The sequence below is a fragment of the Onychostoma macrolepis genome, chromosome 18 (assembly GCF_012432095.1).
Source record: "Onychostoma macrolepis isolate SWU-2019 chromosome 18, ASM1243209v1, whole genome shotgun sequence".
NCBI lineage: Eukaryota > Metazoa > Chordata > Actinopteri > Cypriniformes > Cyprinidae > Onychostoma > Onychostoma macrolepis.
Genome location: NC_081172.1, coordinates 20,521,115 through 20,545,214, shown reverse-complemented (window position 1 = coordinate 20,545,214; position 24,100 = coordinate 20,521,115). Strand labels below are relative to the sequence as shown.

Sequence of the window (24,100 nt, the reverse complement as noted above, 5' to 3'; positions counted from 1 at the left end):
GAAAAAGCACAGAGATAAACTAAAAGCAACTGAACACATTTTTTGGGCTAAATATGCTGTGGTTTTGTGATTGTGCACAGTATTTTCATTTTTGTCTTTTCAAATCTTAAGTTAACACCAAAAAACCTTTATTCTTGTCTTGTTTACTCTCAGGGTTTGCATGCTCCTGAAACAGAACTGTTAAATACTTTGACACGTGATGAATGTGTCTGGATGTATTTGTTTATCTGACGCCAAACACAGATGTTCACAACAACGACTGATACACACACACACAAATTATAAAGAGTTAAGATGCCCTTAAAAGACAATACTGTGGTACAATACTGCTCCAGCTAATTCTACATGTCTGAAAGACCAAAACTGCATATAGTACATGGATTAGATTAATTTCGAAATAAATACTCAATTTCACAGTTGTAACATTTGTAAGAACTAATAATAATGCTCACTAAATGAAGTAGCGTGTGACACAACTGACTGGTCACTCACCTGTCTGAACATGTTCAGAATGATACTCAACTAGATCGCTACCTCAACGTAGCACAAGCCAGGCTGAATTCGAAATTTCAAACTTCCATAAACTCTTTAAATTGCAAAAATAAACAGAGTTGTATTATGTCATTCCTAATCAGCCTCAGAAACCGTTTCGACGCACATTTATAATACACTTAACCAACTTTCATTTGACAGTCGATAATTTTCGCATTAAGAGCTTTCATGAGAATGTATTTTAGCGTTGTTTATTTATTCAGATTATTTTCTGACTTTGTAAATCACTAATCTCAGTCCTATTTTCTTTGGTTGTTGACATCTACAGCGGCAACACAATGCCAGCCTAGCCTAGAAATCAAGTAAACGCTACACTGCAGCGCTATCATTAGAATCTGTTCAGTCCCCTAATTCTGTGTATTAGTGATCAGATTTTTCGACCTCGACAGCTAATTCCATAAACACCTACGAACATTTTTCAAAGAGTTTAAATTTTACCTTTATTAGCTGATGTCACACAAGGGCAGCCAAACAGAGGAATACTACTATATATAAAAAAAAAGTAAGAATCGGTCCTCATTTAAAAAAAAAAAAAAGCAAAAAGAAAAGAAAGAAAGAACCTTATCACGCTTAATACATCGGCCAGCTTGCCTTTTTTTCCCCCTTCAGAACGAACTGCAGAAACGCAACATGCCCAGAAAAAAAGTTGCAAGGAGCTCCACCCTAGTTAGCAGGGTTGCCAGGTGCCACAAAATGTCACACCCTACGTCACGCCGCGTTGGATTCCACCATGTTTAAGGGCGAATGCCAAACGGCTTTTTTGCGCCCTTGAAGGGCACTTCGGGAAGGGGGCGCCATTTGTAGGGACGTTCCAAACGAAAGTGAACAACTTCCAGAAGTCCCTTAGTGAAGGGAACATGCCATGGTCACTTCACAGAAGTGATTTCCGTTTGTGATCATGTGATCTTCACTTAGGAGACCTTGCATGCATTTTAAAGCAAAGTTGGGGTTTATTTTGACTTTACATACAAACGTAAGTAAAAATATGATTTAAGACTGTATTGATTTAAGACAGAGCAAGTTTAGTTTGAAAACATTTAATAGTAAATAAGAAACAATTAGACAGTATTTGAATAAAATAATAACAATAAGAAGAAATATTTATTTGCAACAACTGTTGGAGCACTGAATGCTGCATGCATGCACAGCGTTGTCAAGGTAACATTTTGTCCGTTATTCCCTTCGCCAAGCGAGTTCCAAACGCTTGGAATAGTAATGCCCTGGCCTACACCCTTCAAAGAACACCCTTCAAAGAACACACTTCAAGGGCTCTTCCCTTCGAAGGGAGTAGGGCATAGGAATGCTCACTTCTGTTTGGAATTCGCCCTTAGATCACTCACAGTGTAACAAACGCAAATCACCACAGAAAAAGCCAAACTATAAAAATTTTTGAAAAACATCTTACATATGCTTAGAATAAAACAGACTAATATGTAAATCTCTTTAAGGCGAGACACTGCAGGTGAATAGGGTAAAAAAAATTAACTAATAGTTATCGCCTTACTTACCTAGTTGATTGATTACATTGATAATTGCAAACATTTTTTGTATTACAAGTTTTCTAAAATGTTAGGTTTAAATATGCAAATGAGGCATTATTTAGTGAAATATGCACTAATTTGCATACATTTCTAGTACAAAAATCTAAACGCTGGATGAAGTCAGTTTCAAAATTCTTGTTTAATTTTTTTGACATATTATAAACAAAAGTTTTTACAGAGGGAATTTTGGGTATCTCATTTTGTCCCTCCATAATTCAGAAAATACTTTTACTTATATATGAACAAATCCCTCTGTAAAAACCTTCAGGATATAGACAGGAATAAAAATGTAAAGTTTGGTGTGTCTAAGTGCTACTGAAGTGGAGATTTATGGCTCAGTGTAGGAGAAAAAACTCATTTTGAGAAAACGGCCTTTAAAAATATGTATTGTAATTGAAATCTATTGACACAAATAGATAAAGTGCTATAAAAGAAACACTTAACAGTGTCTTTTGGATGTTTTCGTTCTACTAGTCTGAAAAAACACTTTATGAAAAACCAAAAAGCCCAAAATCTCAAAATTGACAGGTGCATAAAAAAACAGTGTTTTTGCCTGTAGTGTCTCCCCTTAAATTATAAAAAAAAAAATCAATAAATTAAAAAAAAAAAATCGCTCTGTTAATTGTTTGTCTGAGAGGCTGCAAATATTCATTACTATGGTCTCCTTCGCTACAGTGGTACTGATATAGGCTAACTGCTAAAACACTTATGGAAATTAACCATGGTTTTGCTATGGTAAACGTGTAGCGACCGTGTTTTTGGTGTATTTATTAGCATTCGTATGACCACAATTTTATTAGAAATACCAAGGATAAACTATGGTTAGAGTAGCAAAACCATGGCTAATTTTGTAAGAGGAGAATACACTACAGCTAGATCTCAAACAGTAGATAATTTATCATTGTTATATCGTCATATTGCCCAGTAAAACTGCTCAGTGTTAAGAATTAAGCCATTATAGAGGTAACAGAACTTATTGTAAGCTGCTTTGAAACGATCGTGGATGCTATGCAAATAAATACCTTGACTTGAATGAACCACGTTGAAGATTCCTTAGAAATGCCGAACAAGGATGCGAGCGATCAAATAAATGAATGAATGAAACTTAATCCGCACAAAAAGTGGTAACGAGCTGCCGCAGATAACATTTCCATATATGATTTTCTTCTGTTTGTGGTGTGAGGGTTTACAGTTGAATGCAAATCACTTTATCTGTAATATAAATCTACAGAGATGAATTATAAAGCCACATTTTATTTGAGATGTTTACCATACCGAGTTTCAGTTTAATTTTCATCCGAGTTCCGTAGTGAATGTACACATTTTATATTATTTTATGTTTATATGATTCAATTAAAGATCACGTTGGAATGATCAATGCTTACTGTATCATAAATTGCCACAGCCCTTATCAATGTCTGCAGGTAAAACCTCTGCTTTTTCGGCTTTCTAACACGGAGAAAGCATGTTTTTCACACAGGCTGTGCAAAGGGATATGACAATCGATAATACAGTACGCCTTAACCACTCCAACATGATCTTAAGTAGAATAATATAAAAATAATATAAAACCTCTACATTCACGACTAGTCAGTATCCGCTGTAGCTCCCGTGATTTAAATTCCCAGAATGCATTGCCGCTGTGACGACACATTCCCATTCTCTATAGAGTGGGGGAACTATGATGTCACTTTCTAGGCGAAAACCCGGAAGCGAGTTAGCATTTTAATCATTTTAAGCATTTTTATCACTTCCGGTTCCAACGTCCCAGAGTCAATGGGTTTTTTGAATGGGATTTTGGTTAAATCCCTAAAATAAGGTCCGTGGTTCACACAGTTCTCAAGATACTTTCATGTTTTATTCTACGACATAAAACACACCAGTTACACCCCACTCGTGATTTTTTTAAGCTGTTATGTTTCTTAAAAAAGACGGTTGCTAACAAGTTGCTAAATGGGACTACAGAGGCTGTCGGAGACATTAAACGTCATCACGCCAAACAGTTTATCAATATACAGTATTTTCCAGTTGCAGTATAATTTGTAATTCAATTAATTTGAGGATAACCAATGAATAGTTTACAGCATTTTATATTGTTGTTCGATGTTGTTTTTTTTGCTTTGCCCAGAAATGCGACAAATGTTTTCAGAGGGAAGATGCTTGTTTTATCGCTTTACTGACACGGAGACTCTCCGCACCATAAGGTAAACGCATATTACGATTATTACATGTAAACACCACATTTGCCGGCTTTTCGTGGTGAAAGTTAAACTTTAATGATGCATATTGCTTAAAGGCACGTAAAAATTAAATGTTTGCGGCCACATGAAGCGGTTAGAAAACATAGATTGAGGATTTCCTTGAAGCACGGATAAAATAACATTTTGTGTACCAATCCTAACAAAATGAGAGCTGAAATGTGGTACTTTGTTCACTAAATAAGTTTAATCTTACCATATCCAAAAACTTGCTCACTCTGCTGTTATTTAAATACGCGGGGATACGTTTTTAATTAAAATATTCATATTAATCAAGGATTTATTCACTTTTAATGCACCTTATTTCGAAATGTACAGAAATACGTGCTTTAAATGTCCTTTAGTTATGATTATTTCATTTATTCACTATACTATTTATTACTAATGTATCATTTCAGTTTTAGTTTGTCTCTAGTTTTGTATTTATTCATGAAACGGTTCCTGTAGCGTGGATTAAAATTCATCCACAGAGTAAATCCTTTACTGAACATGTTAAAAATAAGTTTGAAACAGTTGTCGGGAGCTGGTGGTGGTGACGTTGAAGGCGCGCGACCGTGGTGCTGTAGTTCGTTTATAGCCTAAGTTTAGCTTTTCAGTTCTGGCGCTTTTATTTCGGCTTCAAAATTCGTCAAAGTTATATTATCTTGTCAAGATTATCTTGATGGACAAAACGTGTAAGTTTCATGAACTATGGTTGAACACAGAGCTTATTTTTTGCGATAATCCAAAAGCCTATGGAAAAATCCTATTGGCTTTTTGTCGAAGGAACCAGTTTCATGCTAACAGCCGATCCGCCTACAAAGTGATGTCATAGTTCCCCCACTCTATACTCTTGCAATACCGGAGGCTGCAGTTTTAGGGCGGCATCTGTAGAACCATTTGTGTGTGTGACTATGAGGTGTGCAATGTGCAATTTTTCTGGAAGAGTCTGGAAGGGCATAACTGACAAGCGTTTACCTTCTCGTGGGCGGGCGCTTGTCTGAAGTTTAAAATCATTGGTGTACCCGTAAGCCAATCACATAACGGTTGGTTATGATGTATGTTATTAGCCGGCTCAGCCGCCTCGAACTTCTGCTGTAAACACAGGTATGCGGCGAAAACAAAACCATCGAGCAAAATACCGGAGTGAAGATAGCTGTGAACGACTTTTGCAGATTATGTGAAGTAAATCTACGCATCCACAATTATCGCCTTGCCGAACTTTGGCCTCCCCAGTTTCTCGCTGACGATCGGTAACAGTTGATAAATTAAACTTAGGCCCACAACATCACCTCCATTCAAAATGTGAACCAAACACACTTCTTGTTCGGGCTTCAGTTGGCAAATGCCGGGAATATTCTCCACAACAGAGCGAACAGCATCCCGTGTCTCCATGTCAGCTGTCGTTTTAGATTTCCCTAACCTAAACTTAATCTACAATCTTAAATTTGGCGCTTAGCGTCTACGTCACGGCTCTCAGCCCGCCCTCTGTTCGTTGATTGGCCCGGCTGCTGCGGAGCCGGAGATAAACTGGGAGATGGTCTGCTATATCAGACTGAGTACAAAAGCGAAATTAAATTGAGCGGAAGTACGAAGTCTGACGTAGTCAAGCTAGTAAAGATGTCTTTCACTTAAAAAATGGCCCGGATGTGCTTTGATGTCGAGTACAACTACAGTGGCAATAGACACAATTTCTCATTTACATGTAGTTTCTAATTATAGTAAGGCATCACGTCAATATGGGACAGTTGAAACAAATTAAATTTCACATATTTTGCTGTTCGTCAGTTATTTCGACAGATAGTAGTTACTATGGCTGTATCCGAAATCGTCCCCTATACCCTCATTCACTATTCCCTACATTAGTCCACTCATACAGTTCACTTGAAGGAGTGAATGAAAACGAGTGAGTGAATTCGGACACTGAGTGCACCGGAAGGACTGCCGCTTTGCATGCTTTTTAATAATAATTTGAAATGGGCAGCTCCAGTAGTAAGATTAAAGGATTTATCTTGAATTCTGTCACGGAAATTATGTATAAACCATAGTTAAACAATTTAATAATCAATTTACAATGAATTTGTACCTGTGTTGTACAGCCTATGACAATCGTTCGCATTGGGCTTTACGTTAAAAGTTAGGTAAACACTACTGATGAGCTCAGCATTTTATCCAAAGTTGAACATTCTTCAACTCTCGGCACCAAGAAAAAAAATGGCCAAACGTTCAGCGCGGAAAAGACGCTTAGCGCTCGGCACGCTTCTGGTGTTTTAAAAAACGGGGCACTCCCATTGAGAACAACTGAAAAAATACGCCAGCCTCGGGAAAAAACGCTTTGGTGGACACACGGTGTAAATGCTCTCAACAAGAAAATTAAACTGCCAAAACGAGAAAAATGCAGCATTTAGCCTAAGGCCCCGATCAGACAGAGCGCGGTTTTTGCAGTGAGAGGCGCCTTTTTTGAATTGTTTTCGGTTGGCAGTGAGCGTTCTGCGCTCTGTTTATGCACCTGTTTTATTTTCACCGCCTGCTGCGCCTCGCGTTTTTTTAGGAACGCTCTGAGCGCCTGAAGTTGAAAAAAAGCAACTCTGAGTGGAGAAGCGCCTCATGTCGCGTTTTTTTCCATTGTCTAATCGAATGAATGGAGAGGCGGCCCTTCCGTTGTGGTGATGAAAGTTTACCGTTGCTTAGAAAGTCCGGAGACTGCAATAATGGATGAGAAACTTGTGGTGTCTGTCGTGGGTTTTACCTGGAGCTGTATTTTTTAAGGTTTTTGTTAATATGACAGTTTACTTAACAGCAAAAAACAAAGATTTTAGAGCGCTTGCCTTTGATTAGGCTGACAGGATAGCTGGTTTGGTGGTTGCCTAGCAACATAAAAAAACCGCAGCGCACTGCTCTTTTTTAATAGTCACCAAAAAAGTCAGTGCAGTGCGCCTCACGTTTTCAGAACTAAAAAACGCGTTCGGTGTGATCAGGGCCTTACTGTGTGCTATGATAGCAATTTCCAGCTTACTGCACATACCAAGGCCACTTGTCTAAATGTTGTGATAGGAGGTTATTGTGACATCATATCGCTTATACATTAACTTAAATAAATATAAAAGGATATATTTCTTAAGTAAAATTAAGTGAGCTTGCCAGGAATTATGAATAAAGCCTCTAATCTTCAATCGTTAATGCACTGCTCCAGTTGGTTGGATTTCAGATTTGAACGAAGTGCGCGTAATCCCATAATGCCACACTACAGTAAGTTAGTGTAAAAAGCAGGAGCTACAGTGACCAGACCCCCTGTTCCACGGCAACCAATCTGATAACACTAGTTTTATTGCTCAAAGGAACGTGGGCAGAGCAATACTCACCTCATTTTCCCTTAGGAAAGTGGCTTTATGCCATAAAAATGGACTCTTGTCTAATTAATTCATAGAAAAACCTTTCTTTGAATGAACACACATATTTTCAGGTCATTGTGTATATTATTACTGTTCTTGTATATGTTCTTGTGTATTGTATCCCCACACCCGTCTGTAATTATCAAGAGCTCCTGAAGATCTTAAAGCGATAGTTCACCCAAAAATGAAAATTCTGTCATTAATTACTCACCCTCATGATGTTCCGAACCCGTAAGACCTCCGTTCATCTTCGGAACACAAATTAAGATATTTTTGATACATTCTGAGAGCTCTCTGACCCTCCCAAAGACAGCAATGTAATTAACACGATCAAGGTCCAGAAACGTAGCAAGGAGATCGATAAAATAATCCAAAAATGCTTCCATCAAGCTAGCATTTTTAAACATTTTCTCACTAAAAAATAAATCATTTCTGATCAATGATTTAATAACCACAACAACCTGGCCTTTATGTTTCTAAATGAAACAAGGCTAGAAGACAGCTGCAGTGCAACAGTCCTCAATGAAACAGCCCCTCCTAACTTTCATTTTATAAGTGTCTGCAGGACTGTTAGGAGAGGTGGTGGTATGGCTGCTCTATTTAAAGATGTTTATCAATGCAAGCAAGTGTCATTTGGTCAGTATTTGTCTTTTGAATACCTAGGTATTGTGCTGAAAGGTGCTCCACGCATTTTGTTTATCATTATTTACAGGCCTCCAAAATACTCTCCAGCCTTTGTTGAAGAGTTCACAGAACTGTTATCAATGATTTCTTCAGAGTTTGACTGTTTTGCTATTGCAGGGGATTTTAATATTCACATAGATAATGCAGAAATCAAAACTACAAAAGAAATTAAAACTGTTTTAAACACTTTTGACCTGATTCAGAATGTGCATGGACCAACACACAATCGTGGACACACTCTAGATTTACTGTGGTCAGTGGTCTAAACATTTCATCCATTGTTATTAAGTATGTAGCACTATCTGATCACTTCTGTATTTTCTTTGATATACTGATCTCTGCTACCACTGAATCTAGATATATCTCTGTCAGAAAGAGATGCATTAACAAGAACACTAGTGCACTATTTATGGAGGCTATATCTTTAACACCAAGCATTTCTGCAGACTCTGTTGTTCTTCTCCTTGATTCCTTTAACCCTTAAAGACCTAGAACATTTTTGGGGCACCTGACACGCCTGTACTTTTCTTTGTTTTTTCAGACCTATTCTAGCAGTCAGCATGCCATATATCATTATAAACAGGAGAACTTGAAGTTTCAGTCCAGCTAATTTAAAGTCCCAATTTTCCATTTGTTTTCTCTAAGAATTAATGAATTTCCAGAATTTTAAGAAAAACGCAAGCAATAATTGGGTGTTTTTTTTTTTACTGTGTACTCAAACAAAAACTCCTTAAGTTTGGATTTTTGTCTTTAGAAAGTTGTATCTGTGTGTTTTACACTTCCAAATATTTTTTTTTTCTACATATAACATTCCCCAAGCAAGTTATAGCTATTCATTACAATATTGTTATAGGTGCTTTTCAATGAAAAACAGGTATATTTACTTTACTAACAATATAGATGTGTCCAAAAACATTTAGGGAGTAAAGAAAATGGAAAATGTGCTTTATAATAACAAAACATACAGAGTGCAACAGAAAAAAAATTGTGCAAATGATCTTTATGAACTATATAAGTATTATTTACATAATAAAACAGCCAAATGGATCGATCCGTTGGCTGCACTCTGCGTCAGACTTGATTTTACCGGGACATCGCCTCGCGACGCGAATACCTAAATTCCAGTGCTTTATCCGATATGTACCGCTTTTTCATCCTTGCTTTTGGTTTGTTTTATGCCAAAGTGCTCTCTCCTGTGTTTTTCTGGGCTTTTTCAGAGAGTGCTCTCATGCAAATGTGTTATTGTGTGTTTGTTTTCATGCATGCACGACACACTTTACTTTCACTTTGTGTTTGGTCCGATTTCCAAAGAAACTCGCTAAACAACGGTCCAAAAGACCAAAACCTATGTTTATTGGTTGAATATGTGACAGTCTGAACCAATCTGGGCACGGGGGTGGGACTAAGCATCAACAATCGTTCCTGTTTGGCTCAGAGGAACGAAATGCATTGGTTTCTTCTGACCAATCAATGTTGTCAAAATGTGATGACGTAATCACGTACGCTAAAGAGCCTCTGAATATCCAAACGAGACAAATGCGAAATCTCCTAAAAGCGGAGAATCTCTGCTTTCCGACACTTTATAAAGTGTTTTAACATGTATTAAAGTGTATTAAACATTTAAGAACAATAGTTATTTTTAGCCGCGGGCGGCTGTCTCGGTCTTTGAGGGTTAACTCAAAAGTTACGAATGTTATTGATGATATTGCTCCTGAAAAAGTCAGTAAGAAGACTGGCATACAGAAATCACCTTGGAGAAATTCAACAGCAGTTCAGAGTATGAAAAGACAATGCAGAAAATCTAAGCGGATGTGGTGGAAGACGAAACTTGAAATTCACTATAGCATCTATAAAGACAGCCTTCATGCTTTCAATAACTAGGAACTAGCCACAGCTAGACAGACCTTCTTCTCAAACCTTATAAACAGTAACTTAAACAACACTCGCACTCTGTTTGCTACTGTTGAGAGACTAACAAACCCCCCAAGTCAGATTCCCAGTGAAATGCTCTCCGACAGCAAATGCAAATACAATTTTGCTTCCTTCTTTTCTGAGAAGATCAATAATATCAGAAAGGCGACTGGCACATCCTCAAGTTATGCAGAGGTCACACAGATTCGACAGCAATTTAAAAAAGAAATGACTATGCCTGTTTTTGAAGCAATTGATAACAAAATTTTGGAAGAAATAGTACAGCACTTTAAATCATTAACCTGCAATCTTGACACACTTCCCACATCTTTTTTTTTTCAAAAGTGTGCTTAACTGTTTAGAAGCAGATCTCTTAAAAAAGAACGCCTCACTTCTTTCTGGGACTTATCCAAACTCCCTGAAAACGTCTCGGTTACGTATGTAACCCTCGTTCCCTGATGGAGGGAACGGAGACGTTATGTCGTGACGAGATTAGGGGATTCACTTGGGAGCCCCAATCATCTGTGACTTTAAGAGAAGACGCCAATGAATATTGGCTAGTGGCTTTTGCATACCTGAGCCACTCCCCGTGCATACGGGTATAAATAGGCGACAGGTGCATCCACTCATCAGGTTTTCTGCTGAGGAGCTGAGAACGTGTCCCTGGCACTCAGCGATGGTTCAAGATTGTGGCATGGGGACACAACCTTATGGCATTGCAAATGTTGACAAGCAAGCGCGTGACAGACAAATGCCATGCAAAGGTCGTAACCTTCCCATCGCTCCAGCGCAAATTCACTGACCTTGGTACCCGAAGATTGCTTTGAGTCTTTCCTATTTGTTGATACAGCTTGGCAGTAACGATGGGGAAGCGAGCCTTCCAGAGAAGGGTGCTACAGAGGCCACATCCTGCCCAAAGGGAGGTGACATGTGGAGATACTGATATGGACTGACCCAGGCCTAGGGCAGTACTACATATGAAACTGGTCTCTGAGGCAGGTCCTACCTAAGAGTAGGGAGGAGAGCTGTCAGCAGAGCCTGACAGAGTGCTCTGTCAAAGGGAAGACATGGATTTACTGAGAGGGAAACCTTACCGTGGAAGAATACACATATGGGATTACCTGAAGGGAATCAAGCCATATGGACACCTAGCCCAGTACAGGGGCTGACTGGAAACCCGGGCGAGCTACTGGGCCTTGCGTCAGACTGCTCCGCCCAGTCTGACTCGCCGTCCGGGGAACTTACTGGAGGAGGAAAAAGGCGCTCGCATCCCCGGGTGAGGGGGAATGGCGCAGCAAGTGTGACACCGGCCAGCTCTTCCCGCCACTTACCTGTTACCCAACACACGGGAAGAAACTGGCTCAACACGGAGACTGTAAAATCTCACAAAGGTGTTTGGTGTCGCCAAGCCCGCAGCTCAACAGATGTCTGCCAGAGAGGTTCCATGCGCCAACGCATAGGAGGAGACAATACTCCGCGGGGAGTGAGCCCTCACCCCCAGGGGTCACGGCTCGCCTTGAGATTGGTACGCCAAGGCGATGGCATCCACTATCCAGTGGGCCAACCTCTGCTTGAAGACAGCCTTCCCTTTCTGCTGACCTCCGTGGCAGACAAAGAGCTGCTCAGAGCTTCTAAAGCTCTGGGTGCGGCCCACGTATATGTGCAGCGCTCTTACGGGACACAGCAACGCCAAGGCTGGGTCTGCCTCCTCCGAGGGCAGTGATTGCAGGTTCACCACCTGATCACGGAAGGGCGTGGTGGGAACCTTGGGCACGTATCCAGGCCGGGGTCTCAGGACAACGTGAGAGTAGTTTGGTCCGATTACAAGGCACTCTTCGCTCACCGAAAATGCTTGGAGGTCCCCGACCCTCTTGATGGAAGTGAGCGCGGTCATGAGCGCTGTCTTAGCAAACAGGAACTTCAGCTCAACTGAGTCCAGCGGCTCAAAGGGACCCATCTGAAGTCCAGCCAGGATGATAGAGAGATCCCAGGAGGGCACCAGGGGTGGCCTAGGAGGATTTAACCTTCTGGCACCCCTCAGGAACCTGACGATGAGATCGTGCTTTCCCAGGGACCAGCCGTCCACTGCAACGTGATGTGCTGCGATAGCAGCCACATACGCTTTCAAGGTGGAGGGTGACAGCCTATGCTCCAACGTGTTCATAGACAACCCCGCCAGTTGATGTACGAGACAGCCGCAGTGTTGTCCGTGCGGACCAACACGTGCTAGCCAAACAGCAGTCGCCGGACTGCTGCAAGGCTAGTAGCACTGCCAACAACTCAAGGCAGTTGATGTGCCAAAGCAGTCGAGGCCCTGTCCAGAACCCCGAGACTGCCTGCCCGTTGCATGTAGAGCACCAGCCTGCACTGGAGGCATCCATCATGACAACGACATGCCGAGACACTTATTCTAAGGGTACTTCGACCCGTAGAAGGACAAGGTCCGTCCAGGGGCTGAATGAGTGACAACACGTTGGCGTGACGGTCACGCGAACTGTACCGCGGCAACATGCCCATCTTGGGACTTGGGAGTGTAAACTGTGCTGAAGTGGTCCAGCTCCAGCAATCCGAGCGGCGCGGCTGCGGATGCCGTATGCCCCAGGAGCCTCTGAAAGTGTTTCAGTGGTACCACCATCCTGCCTCTGAAGGAACTCAGGCATGTCAGCATAGACTTGGCCCGTTCGTTGGTGAGACGCGCCACCACACTCCCCGAGTCTAACTCCATACTGAGAAAAGCGTTTCTCTGCACGGGGGAGAGCTTGCTCTTTTCCCAGTTGACCCGAAGCCCCAACTGGCTGAGGTGCCAGAGCACCAGGTCCCTGTGATCGCACAACTGTTCTCACGCGTGGGCCATGCTCAAGACAGTTGAGGATCCTGATGCCCACTTCCCATAACGGGGCAAGGGCACCTTCCGTGACTTACGTAAAGACACGAGGAGAAAGGGAGAGCCCGAAGGGGAGGACCCTGTACTGCCATGCCCAACCCTCGAACGCAACCCGTAGAAATGGCCTGTGTCGAGGGCGAATCGAGACATGAAAGTAAGAGTCCTTCAGGTCAACCGCTGCAAACCAATCCTGGGGTTGGATGCATCTGATGATACGCTTCTGCATCAACATCTTGAATGGGAGCTTGAGAAGGGCCCGATTCGAGATTCGCAGATCCAGGATTGGCCGAAGGCCACCGCCTTTCTTAGGTACGATGAAGTAAGGGCTGTAAAACCCCTGCCTCATCTCGGCTGGAGGGACCGGCTCGACATACTCGCAGTGGTGCAGCAGAGGGGAACAGAGCTGGATGGTACAGAAGGTGTCGCGTTCTGACACATCCTCGCCGAACACCCCAGGTCCCCTGGGGGACTGGCCAGAGATGTGTGGAGAGGCATCGCGTCTCCCAACCGCAATCTCTTGGCTGCTGGCAAGAGAAGGCATCGCAGGCGAGAATGAGGAGGCAGTGCATTGCACACTGTCAGCCCGCGAGCCTGAGAACCCGGAGGAAAGGGAAATTGCTCTTTCATTGACAATGTGGTTACCCTTGAGCCAGCGGCGGAACAGAATGAAATTATTCTCCCCCTGCCCTCCTTCGGGGGAAGGAGCAGCGCTGTCCTCGCCATCTCTTGAGATCGAGCAGCTTCCCACATCTGCGGGTTGCCCGTGTCAGGGCCGCTTTATCGCCTCCCTGGACGATATCGGGGCCAGCTGGAATACGGGCGCCACGCTCCCGCGAGAGGCTCAAGGCGCCGGCCTAGGTGACGATTCAGCACAGGCGGAGCAGCTCTGGAGGACACAGGAGGGCACCCACAGCGACGAGCAGACTGGGGCTTTCCTTGCGGCGGAGCGGTGGCAGATGGTGCATCATGCCGGGGCAAGATGTGTTGGATGGCCTCGGTCTGCTTCTGTACTGCCGAGAACTGCTGGGCACAGTCCTCGATAGTGTCGCTGAACAGTCTAGCCTGGGAGATGAGAGAGTCGAGAAAGCGCACTTTGTAGACATTGCTCCTCTCAGCAAGGCTGAGCCATAGATGGCGCTCTTGGGCCACAAGTGTGGACATCGCCTTCCCGAGGGACTGCGCTGTGACTTCCATTGCCTGTAGGACGAGGTCAGTCGCCGAGCGCAGTTCCTGCTTCAACCTCGGGTTAGTACTACCCTCGTGCATTTTAATGCCTTGGCTTGGTGTGCAAAATTCACTATTCATTGGCATTTTCTCTTAAAGTCAGAGATGATTGGGGCTCCCAATTGAATCCCCTAATGTCGTCACGACATGACTCGTAGTGACTGACAGATAGGGAACTGCAGTTGTTAAGCCCCTTCTGAAAAAGCACAATCTTGATAACACTATATTGAGCAACTATAGACCAATATCAAATCTTCCTTTCATAGGTAAGATTATTGATAGTTTTCTAATCAGCTGAACAACTACTTAAGCTCAAATGGATACCTGGACAATTTTCAGTCTGGATTCTGAGCGCATCAAAGCACAGAAACAGCACTCTTTAAGATAATAAATGATATTTGCTTTGATTCTGATTCTGGCAAAATATCAGTGCTGGTACTACTAGATCTTAGTGCTGCGTTTGACACTGTCGATCATAACATACTTATAGAGAGACTGGAAAACTGGGTTGGGCATTCTGGGATGGTACTCAAATGGTTCAGTTCATACTTAGAAGGGAGAGGTTATTATGTGAGTATAGGAGAGCATAAGCATAAGTCTAAGTGGACGAATAGGATCAATTCCTGATTTAGTGCACGTTTCTGGTCCTTTTGAGTCGACGCTATGGCTGAACTGGAGGAATTAAAGAGATAGAGATGCAAAGGCGGTTTGATAAGCAGACAGGCATATTAGAGCAAGCCAGAGCCGAACAGAGAGAGGCACTTTCCCTTGCTAAAACTGTTATTGAACAGCAGGCTGCCGCTCAGAGAGCACTATCTACTGTTTACATCCCGAGCTTCCACAGTTTAGCGGATGTCGTTCCAAGCCTGCTGAGTTGAGTATAGAAGAATGCATAAGTTCAATGAAGTCCGCCTTTAAGGTGATGAAAATTCCCAAGGAAGACAGAATTGAGTTTGTTAAACAGTATTTAAAAGATGAGGCTAAGATGACAGTAAAATTCATGCTCAATGGAAAGGAGAAGTCAGTGGATGAGATTTTCGATGCTTTGGACCAGACTTATGGGGTCAAGCTTCCCATTGGCAGCATACTGAAAGAGTTTTATGACCACAAACAAATGCCTGGAGAAACCATCCGTTCTTATGCTTATGACTTGCAGGAGAAGCTGAGTATCACCCAGAGCCGAGAGCCATCTAGAGCAGTGGTTTTCAAACTTTTTTCAGAGCGACTCTATTTTTTTCTTTTTAAATTGTCGCAACCCATATATATATATATATATATATATATATATATATATATATATATAGAAAGAAAAAAAGAAATAAAAGGAAGGAAGGAAAGACAACTGCATTACAGACCGGTCTCGAGTCCCACCGTAGAGCTCCGGAAGGTGCTTATGAAATTAGTGAGGGTGCTTTCTTTCATGCACATCTATTCTAACATATCATATTTTGTCCAGTCCATAGTTATGATTATCACAATGTCATTGCAATTTCGAGAGAATATGCGGATGTCACTTCCGAACGTTTGTTGCAAGTACAACACATTGGTCCTCTTAGCAGCATGAAAAACTAAAATTTTATTCAAGTTCTGAATGGAGAATAGGCTATATACAGCAAAGAAAGCGTGCAAAGTGCACAATTAATCTCTTATTTACATTATTTACTTATTTACACCTACACTTTGTTCATTATAATCAGATGATTCACGTCGTGAGCTTCCAGAACTCTGGGATGAACACTTGAAAACCCCTGATCTAGAGTTCCTGATTCTGATGGCGTATTGAAGGAACAGCTTGTGTTAGGCCTCAAAGATGATTCACTACGGCGTGAAAAGAAGAGGAGAGTTCAAGCTGAGAAGGACCTGACATTCATCCAGCTTATTCAGGAAGCTATTACTTGGTCGGAAGAAGAGGAGGTGCAAGTTCCAAGCAATCTGAGAACCAGTACTCACAGTACTCACGTGGTGTCGTTCATGCTACCACTGAGACAGAGAGCTCTTTAGCCCCTCTCACCCTGGAGTCGATTCACGAAGCTATTCAACAGATCGCTGCCCGACGAGAATAACTGTTTCAGATAGTAAAAAGCAATCACTATTCCTCCATTTAGTGAATGTGTTTTGGAAGGACGCTGTAGAATACCACCAAAAGTGAGTTGTCAAATATTGGTGGAGGCCTCGTCAAATGTCAGCTTGCCTAAGGGTGTTCTGATCGCTAATGTGCTCGCCAAGACAGCCGATGGTAAAGTCCCAGTCAGAGTGTTGAATTCTAGTGAAAAGCCCGTAAAACTCCCACCACGTTGTAGGATCGCTGCACAGTCCAAGCCACAGGAAGTTGTACCAAAAGCTTGTCGGGTTTGAGGAGAAGGAGGGTACTTTGCATGTTAAGGCTGTACAGCAACGTCAAGTGAAAGTGGAGGTAAGCACCACAGAGCAGTTGCCAGTTCCAGTGTACCAACATCAGATGTTCAACTACACTGATATTCTATGGTAAAACAAGCTCCTTCACTACTGATTATATATTTTTTTTCTTCTTGAATCCATGGAAAGAAGTAGAAATGCTTAAATAACACACATAAATATCAGGTATGATTTACTTGTTTCACTTGTTGAACGGAATCTGTTGCAGGAATTACTCAAAGTCTGTTCACATCTCTGTGGTTAGATCAGTGTGCACAATAATGTGTCTTTGACCTTCATTATGTATGTTTTGATTATACAGTGTTGTAAATAAAATACAAATAATTTAAAAAACCCATTTTTTTCAATCTCCTCACATTCTCTCTTACCTTCCTCAAAGTCACAGTCACACTGATGGGCCATTAGGGGAGGGCCCTTTGTCTCTTTGTTGAGAAGGACTTAATATGCAAGGCCATTGCCACTCCCTCGCATATAGGCTTTCGATCACAAAACATGTCTTTAAAAATTTAAATCAATATATTGTTTTCAGTGAATGAGCAAGCAGAATGATTTTCACATAATTTTGACTACTATTTAGTTTATTTATTGTGTTTATTTTAAACACAAACTATTTAGTGTTTTTATTTTTTATTTTATTTTTATTTTACCTTTATTTAACCAGGAAGTCTCATTGAGATTTAAAATCTCTTTTACAAGAGAGACCTAGCCAAGGTAGCAGCCATACAGTAAGACAATATTAAAATACAACAAGTACACATTGCAACAATATTTAAACATATCCTCTCAACAAAAACAATCACAAGCTTCCAATACCATACAATACATAATGTGGGTTTTATGGCCTTATTTCAGCTACATGCCCCCAACTTACTAACCACGCATAATATTTTTTTTTTCTAAAAAATGCAAACATGTACATCCATCTTGGTCACATATTATTGTACAACCTGATCTCACAGAATTCCGTGTAATGTTCACGGACTTAATTAACCCCGAATCTGTGGTGGCATCACGGAATCGCCGAAAATTCCGTGATGGGCTCACAGAAGGCATCAGCCGTGGTCCACGCACGGATTCACTGGTTCAACACCAGCGCTGCATCGGACCACGTAAAAAGAGTGACTCCCATGCAGTTATACTTTCACTGGAGTACCTGACCCCACCCCTACCCTAAACCTACCCAGTTCTGAACAATAATGATGACGATAAATTTCCCAGTATCGCGTCGGCATATTGATGCTAAGGGTTTCCGTGCGTGGAGCACGGCTGATGCCTGTCACTGACTTACATTGGTATCACTTCTGTGAGCCCATCACAGATTTTTTTCTGTGAGCCCATCACGGAATTTTCGGCGATTCCGTGATGCCACCACAGATTCGGAGGTTAATTAAGTCCGTGAACATTACACGGAATTCTGTGAGATCATGTTGTATTGTAGCACAGTTTGTGCTGAATACCAAAAAATTACATGTTGGTCAATAGTATGTTTTAAGTAGCTGAAATAAGCACAAATATCAGGGCATGTCAGAACATCTCAAGGGCCCCAAAATTACTTCAGACCCCAGAGGATTAAAAATAAAAAATACAAAATAAAAAACGAAAAAATAACATGTACATAAGTATTCCCATCCTTTGCCATGACACTCAAAATTGAGCTCAGGTGCATCCTGTTTCCACTGATCATTCTTGAGATGCTTCTACAACTTGATTGGAGTCCACCTGTGGGAAATTCAGTTGATTGGACAATATTTGGAAAGGCACACACCTGTCTATATAAGGTCCCACAGTTAACAATGCATGTCAGAGCACAAACCAAGCCAATTGTCCAAGGCATTTTCTGTAGACCTTTGAGACAGCATTGTATCAAGGCACAGATCTGGGAAAGGGTTGAAGGTTCACAGAAGCATGTAGTCTCTGTTACTCTTAATGGAAGAAGTTTGAAACAACCAGGACTCTTCCTAGAGCTGGTCTCCTGGCCAAACTGAGCAATTGATGGAGAAGGGCCTTGTCTAGACTGTTGACCAAGAACCTGATAGTCACTCTAGTTGAGCTGCATGATCATATGCAGATGGGAGAAACCTACAGAAGGACAAACATCACTGCAACACTCCACCGATCTGGGCTTTATGGCGGTGTGGCCAAATTCAATCCTCTCCTCAGTGAAGACACATGAAGATACACTTGGAATTTGAAAAAAAAAAAACAGCTAAAGGACCCTCAGAGTCTGAGAAACAAGATTATCTGGTCTGATGAACCTCAATTCTAAGCATCATGTTTGAAGGAAACCAGCTCTGCTCATCACCTGCAGAGTACCATCCCAAAAGTAAATTGTGCTGATAGCAGCCTCATGCTGTGGAGCTGTTTTTCAGCGGCAGGGACTGAGGGACTCGTCAGAGTAGAAGAAAAGCTCAATGCACCAAAATATTTAGATAGCCTTTATGAAAACCTAGTCCAGAGCATTCAGAACCTCAGACTGGATAGAAGGTTCACCTTCCAACAGGACAATGACCCTAAGCACACCGCAAAAGTGTATTATAGACAACTCTGTGAATGTTCCTGAGTGGCCCAGCCACAGCCTGGGATTGAACCCAATCAAATATTTCTGGAGAAACCTGAAAATGTGCGTCTGCCCCCATCCAACCTGACAGAGCTTGAGAAGCGAAGAGGCAAGTAGAAGAATGGCAGATAATTGCCAAATGATGATGATCCAAGCTTGTTGCATCATACCCAAAAAGATGTGAGGCTGTAATTGGTGCCAAAGGTGCTTCAACAAAGTATTGAGCAAAGGCGTACTTGTGTACATGTGAGATTTTTTTTTTTTTTTTTTTTTATAAATTTGCAAAGATTTCAAACAAACTTCTTTTACGTCATTATGGGGTATTTGTAGAATTTTGAGGAAAATAATGAATTAAATCCATTTTGGCATAAGGCTGTAACAACAAAATGTGGAAAAAGTGAAGCGTTGTGAATAATTTCTGGACACTGTACATCATCCCTTATTTGAGTTTTCAAAACATGCTGTATTAACATGTGAGTGTTTCACAATAATACCAACAAACAGAATGAACAAAAACTTTTTTCCTTTTTTTTTTTTTTTTTTTTTTTGCGTTTCTTCTTTCCAATGTCAACATAATATGAAACTTGTGTATATAGACACACAAAGGAATACCATAGGGATTCCGGGTAGACTACCGGTTACCCACATAGACGCTGGGGCTTATTCTACCCCATGTAGCAATCTATGTACTAACTATGAAATCTTTTCAAGTATCCAGGCTGTTTAACAATTCTTCCTCTGGATATAACAACATTTTTAGGTTGCTCTGGAACATCCTGCTGTTCGGCTTGTGTTCGTTCTTGATCCACACTCCTCTTTCCCTCGAACACATGTTGGTGTGAAGACAAGTTGAAGAAACGTAGATTACCATTTTCTGTGTGAATTATGTAAGATCTCAGAGTAGTGTGTTTATGAACAACTGTAGCAGTCTTGTTCCAGCCTTTCTCACTATCTGTTTTGACTGCAACAGGATCTCCAGGTTTGAGTTTGGGGAAATAGTCGACAACCATGGCGTCTATCATACCACTACAAGAGCCACTTTTCCACTATCGGGCCGAATGGTTCTAAGAACTGTCAGGTACGGTTCCAGTTGTCTTTCCACGTGAGCCTGATACGGCGCAGCACAATTACAAACCGTTCTCAGCCCGGAATTCTCGGCACGGTTAGAAAACCGTGCTGAGAGTGTGTGTGCGTGACGTCGACACTCTGTTGCCTGGCTACCAGTTTCAGCTGGCTAAGCGGAAGCGCGCTAAACAGCCAAGTAAACAGCTAATTTACACTACGTTCAATATAAAAAAAGAAAAACAAAATGTCTGAGACAGTTTGGTTTGTGGAGGAAACATTTGCGCTTCTTGATATTTGGACAGAGAGAAAAATTCAGCAACAGCTGGAGGGTACAAAGAGGAATGAAAAAGTTTTTAAAATCACAGCGCAGTCTCTAGCAGAGATCGGCATTAAAAAAATTCCAAACAGTGCCGGGAAAAAATAAAAAAAACTTAAACATGCGTATCGCGTCCAAAATGACAATAATAGCAGAAGCGGGGCTGCCAAAAAAACTGACCGATATTACAATGCTTTGGACAGAGTTTTAGGATGCGGCCCAACTATGCAAAATGACGGTGTGCTTGATTCCTCTCTGTCAGCTTCACAGCTGTTGGAATCAATCGTGGAGGGTAAGTAGCCTAAGTAGCAATTCATGCTTGCGCATTTAAATGTGACAAAAAAATACATACAGTATGTTTCATGCACCATTGAAGGCATTTGAAAGGAGATGTTTATTTATGTAAACAACTATTTACCTGTTTCAAACGCCTTCAAACTGATGTTTACGAGTTTCACATTCACGAGCTTGCGTTTACATTCACAGACACTTTTGATCAGGAAATTCCATCCTCTTCAAGAGAGTTTAATTCTCCATCACCACTGCATGCCCCAACACCACCCCGTCTGTGCTTAATTCTGTTACACCACAAGAACCAACTGCATATGAGGTTCCCCCCCTCACCTCATCCTCTGATCCTCAGACTTCAGTCAACAATCCTGCATACAGCATTCTTGGTGAGAAACTTGGTGAACACTTTAATGTTCAGACATATTATGAGAGACAACCAAAGAAAAAAAAAAAGAAAAAATTGAAGTTAATGTTAACAGAAATTAAACATTAGTAATAGTTTAGAAATGTGGTTGCTGGATTTTATACACATACCTGTCACGAATCCGGTCCATGAACTTCCGTTCACTCACCACCAGAGGTCACTCGCTCACCACATTGACTCTCACAGCACACATCACACTTGACTCCATTTCCCATCATCCACTGAACTGATGACGCATACACAGCTTATTACACTGATTGCACATACACAGCTGAAGGCACTGATCACACAGCTATCACCAATCACACACCCTACTTAAGCCATGGACTTTCTCTCCCTCACTGCCGAGTATTGTATGCACCTATCGCTGCCCTAACTTTAGCTACTCTACAGAGCCTTTGATAATTTTCCTAGTCTTGCCTTGCCTTGCCTTGCCTTGCCTGTTTTTCCTGTGATTTTATTCTAGCCCGTGTTCCCTGGATTAACCCTTGCCCTGCCGTTTGGATACTGTTTGCCCCAGCCCAGACCATTGCTTTGTTTGCTGATTACCTCAACCACCACCAGTGTGCAGCATCCACTTGGATGATGCGACGGCAGCCACAGGACAACGGCGCCAGTGCGCTCACCACATACCAGCTACAGGTGGAGAGGAGAGAGTGTCGTAGAGCCAATCAAGTGGATGGGGATTATTGGGAAGCCATGATTGACAAGGGCCAGTGGAGGGAATTTGGCCAGGACACCGGGGTTACACCCCTACTCTTTACGATGAGTGTCATGGGATTTTTAATGACCACAGAGAGTCAGGACCTCGGTTTAATGTCTCATCCGAAAGACGGATTGAGTGCCGTCAGGCAGAGGCAGAAGCTGAAGCAGCAAAGTTAAGGGTGGAAGAAAATTTTAATAATCAGTTTTTAAAGTTGTTTGGACAATTCGTTCAGATTCTGGGGCAGAATCATTCTGTAACCCCTGCTGACCCACTAGATGTAGACTAAATGTACATTTGTTCCTACTTAACAGTGATGTTCACAAATGTAAAGAGATTACATACAGGAAGACAATTTTCTTATTGCCTTTATTTATTCTTTTAATGGAAAGTATGCAATGTAAAGAGATTACATACAGGAAGACAATTTTCTTATTGCCTTTATTTATTTAATGGAAAGTGTACAACATTGTGAAGAACAATACATTTTTTGTTTGTTTCTTCAATAGTGTGATGTTTTGTATTTTCATATCTTTCATATTGTTTCAGTGTGTTTGTATTATATTTTATTTTTCATTCATCTCTTTTTGTTTTTCATACATTGTGACTAAAGTGTCTCAATAGACCAGCACGCACAACATCTGCTTCAGGGATAAACCTCTCCCGCTCTGGAAGAGGTGTGGAAGGCTGTTGATATTTGGCCACATCAGAGGCATTCATCCATTCTGGTCTACACATTTCATTGTGTTGCTCACACAGATTATGCAGAATACAACATGCTACAACCATCTCTCTGGCCAAATCCAAATCGCAGTCATTACGTTTCAAAAGGCAACGCCACCTTCCTTTGATTCTGCCAAATGCAGTTTCAACCATCACTCTGGCTCGACTGATCCTAGCATTGAACCATCTCTTGTTGTTCTGTCAGTCTTTCTGTGTCTGTAAAAGGTTTCACTAGCCATGGCTGAGCAGGATGAACAGCATCACCAATAATGTAATAGCCTAGATTCTCCCCTCCAATACATCTTGTGTTTGCAGGAAAAAATGTCTGTGTGTTCAAGAGGTCCCACAGTTTGGACAGTCGAAGTACATGGGCATCATGTAGGCTTCCCGGTCGGCCAACACAAATATTCCAAAACTGCCCCTTTCCATCCACAACAGCCTGTATGATAATTAGGGGTGTAACGATACACCAATGCCACGGTTCGGTTCATATCACGGTTTTGGAGCCACGGTTCGGTTCGGTTCGGTTCTGTTTGCTGTGGGGGCAGGGTTCATGGCAGGGCACCAGCAATAATAACACTAGATTCACTTTAACTTAATAAAAACAACAACAACAATAATTTAACTTATTAACTTTATCTTTATTAACTTAACTTTATACATTGGCTTCACGTTTTCTTTAGAGCAGTTAGCACACCTGAGTTAACTAAAATTAAATAAATGCCTCCGCTGACTAGTCAGAAATAAACTGCACACCTGAGTCAACTATAATTAAATAAATGCCTCCACTAGTCAGAAATAAACTGGTCTAATAAAATAAAATGTATAATACATCTAAAATGTTAAATTAAAGTTTTTCTTCAAAAATACCATCATGTCCACATTCTCAGGTGAGAGGCTTGCTCTCTGTGCTGTAACAATGTCCCCTGCTGTAGAGAACACCCGCTCACTGGGGACTGATGTTGCAGGGACTCCAAGGAAGCATTTAGCCAACCTAGCTAAATGGGGAAACTGGCTCTCTTTGTCCTTCCTTCTGAAGACGATGCTGCGTGTGGTCTCTTCAAGAAACGGCAGAGATTTAAAACGTGGGCAGTACTCATATGAAGAAACTGCATAAGTGTTGAGTCAGAGTCTGGGTATCTGTTGGTGAAGTCGGACACAATGGCAGATTTGACATCTTT

General features: G+C 41.7%; 1 protein-coding gene across 3 annotated transcripts in view; it reads right to left on the bottom strand.

Annotated features, from left to right (window-relative positions):
* The window catches only part of cd151l (CD151 antigen, like), a 47,979-nt gene extending 46,735 nt beyond the window's left edge, over nucleotides 1–1,244 (bottom strand). For 2 of the 3 annotated variants that reach the window (XM_058752264.1, XM_058752265.1), the window contains exon 1: nucleotides 991–1,242. The gene's annotated coding sequence lies outside the window, so the exon portion shown is untranslated. Of the gene's footprint in view, nucleotides 1–990 lie in introns of all 3 variants that reach the window. The other variant, XM_058752266.1, reaches the window with a different exon arrangement.
* Between the last annotated feature and the right edge of the window lie 22,856 nt (nucleotides 1,245–24,100).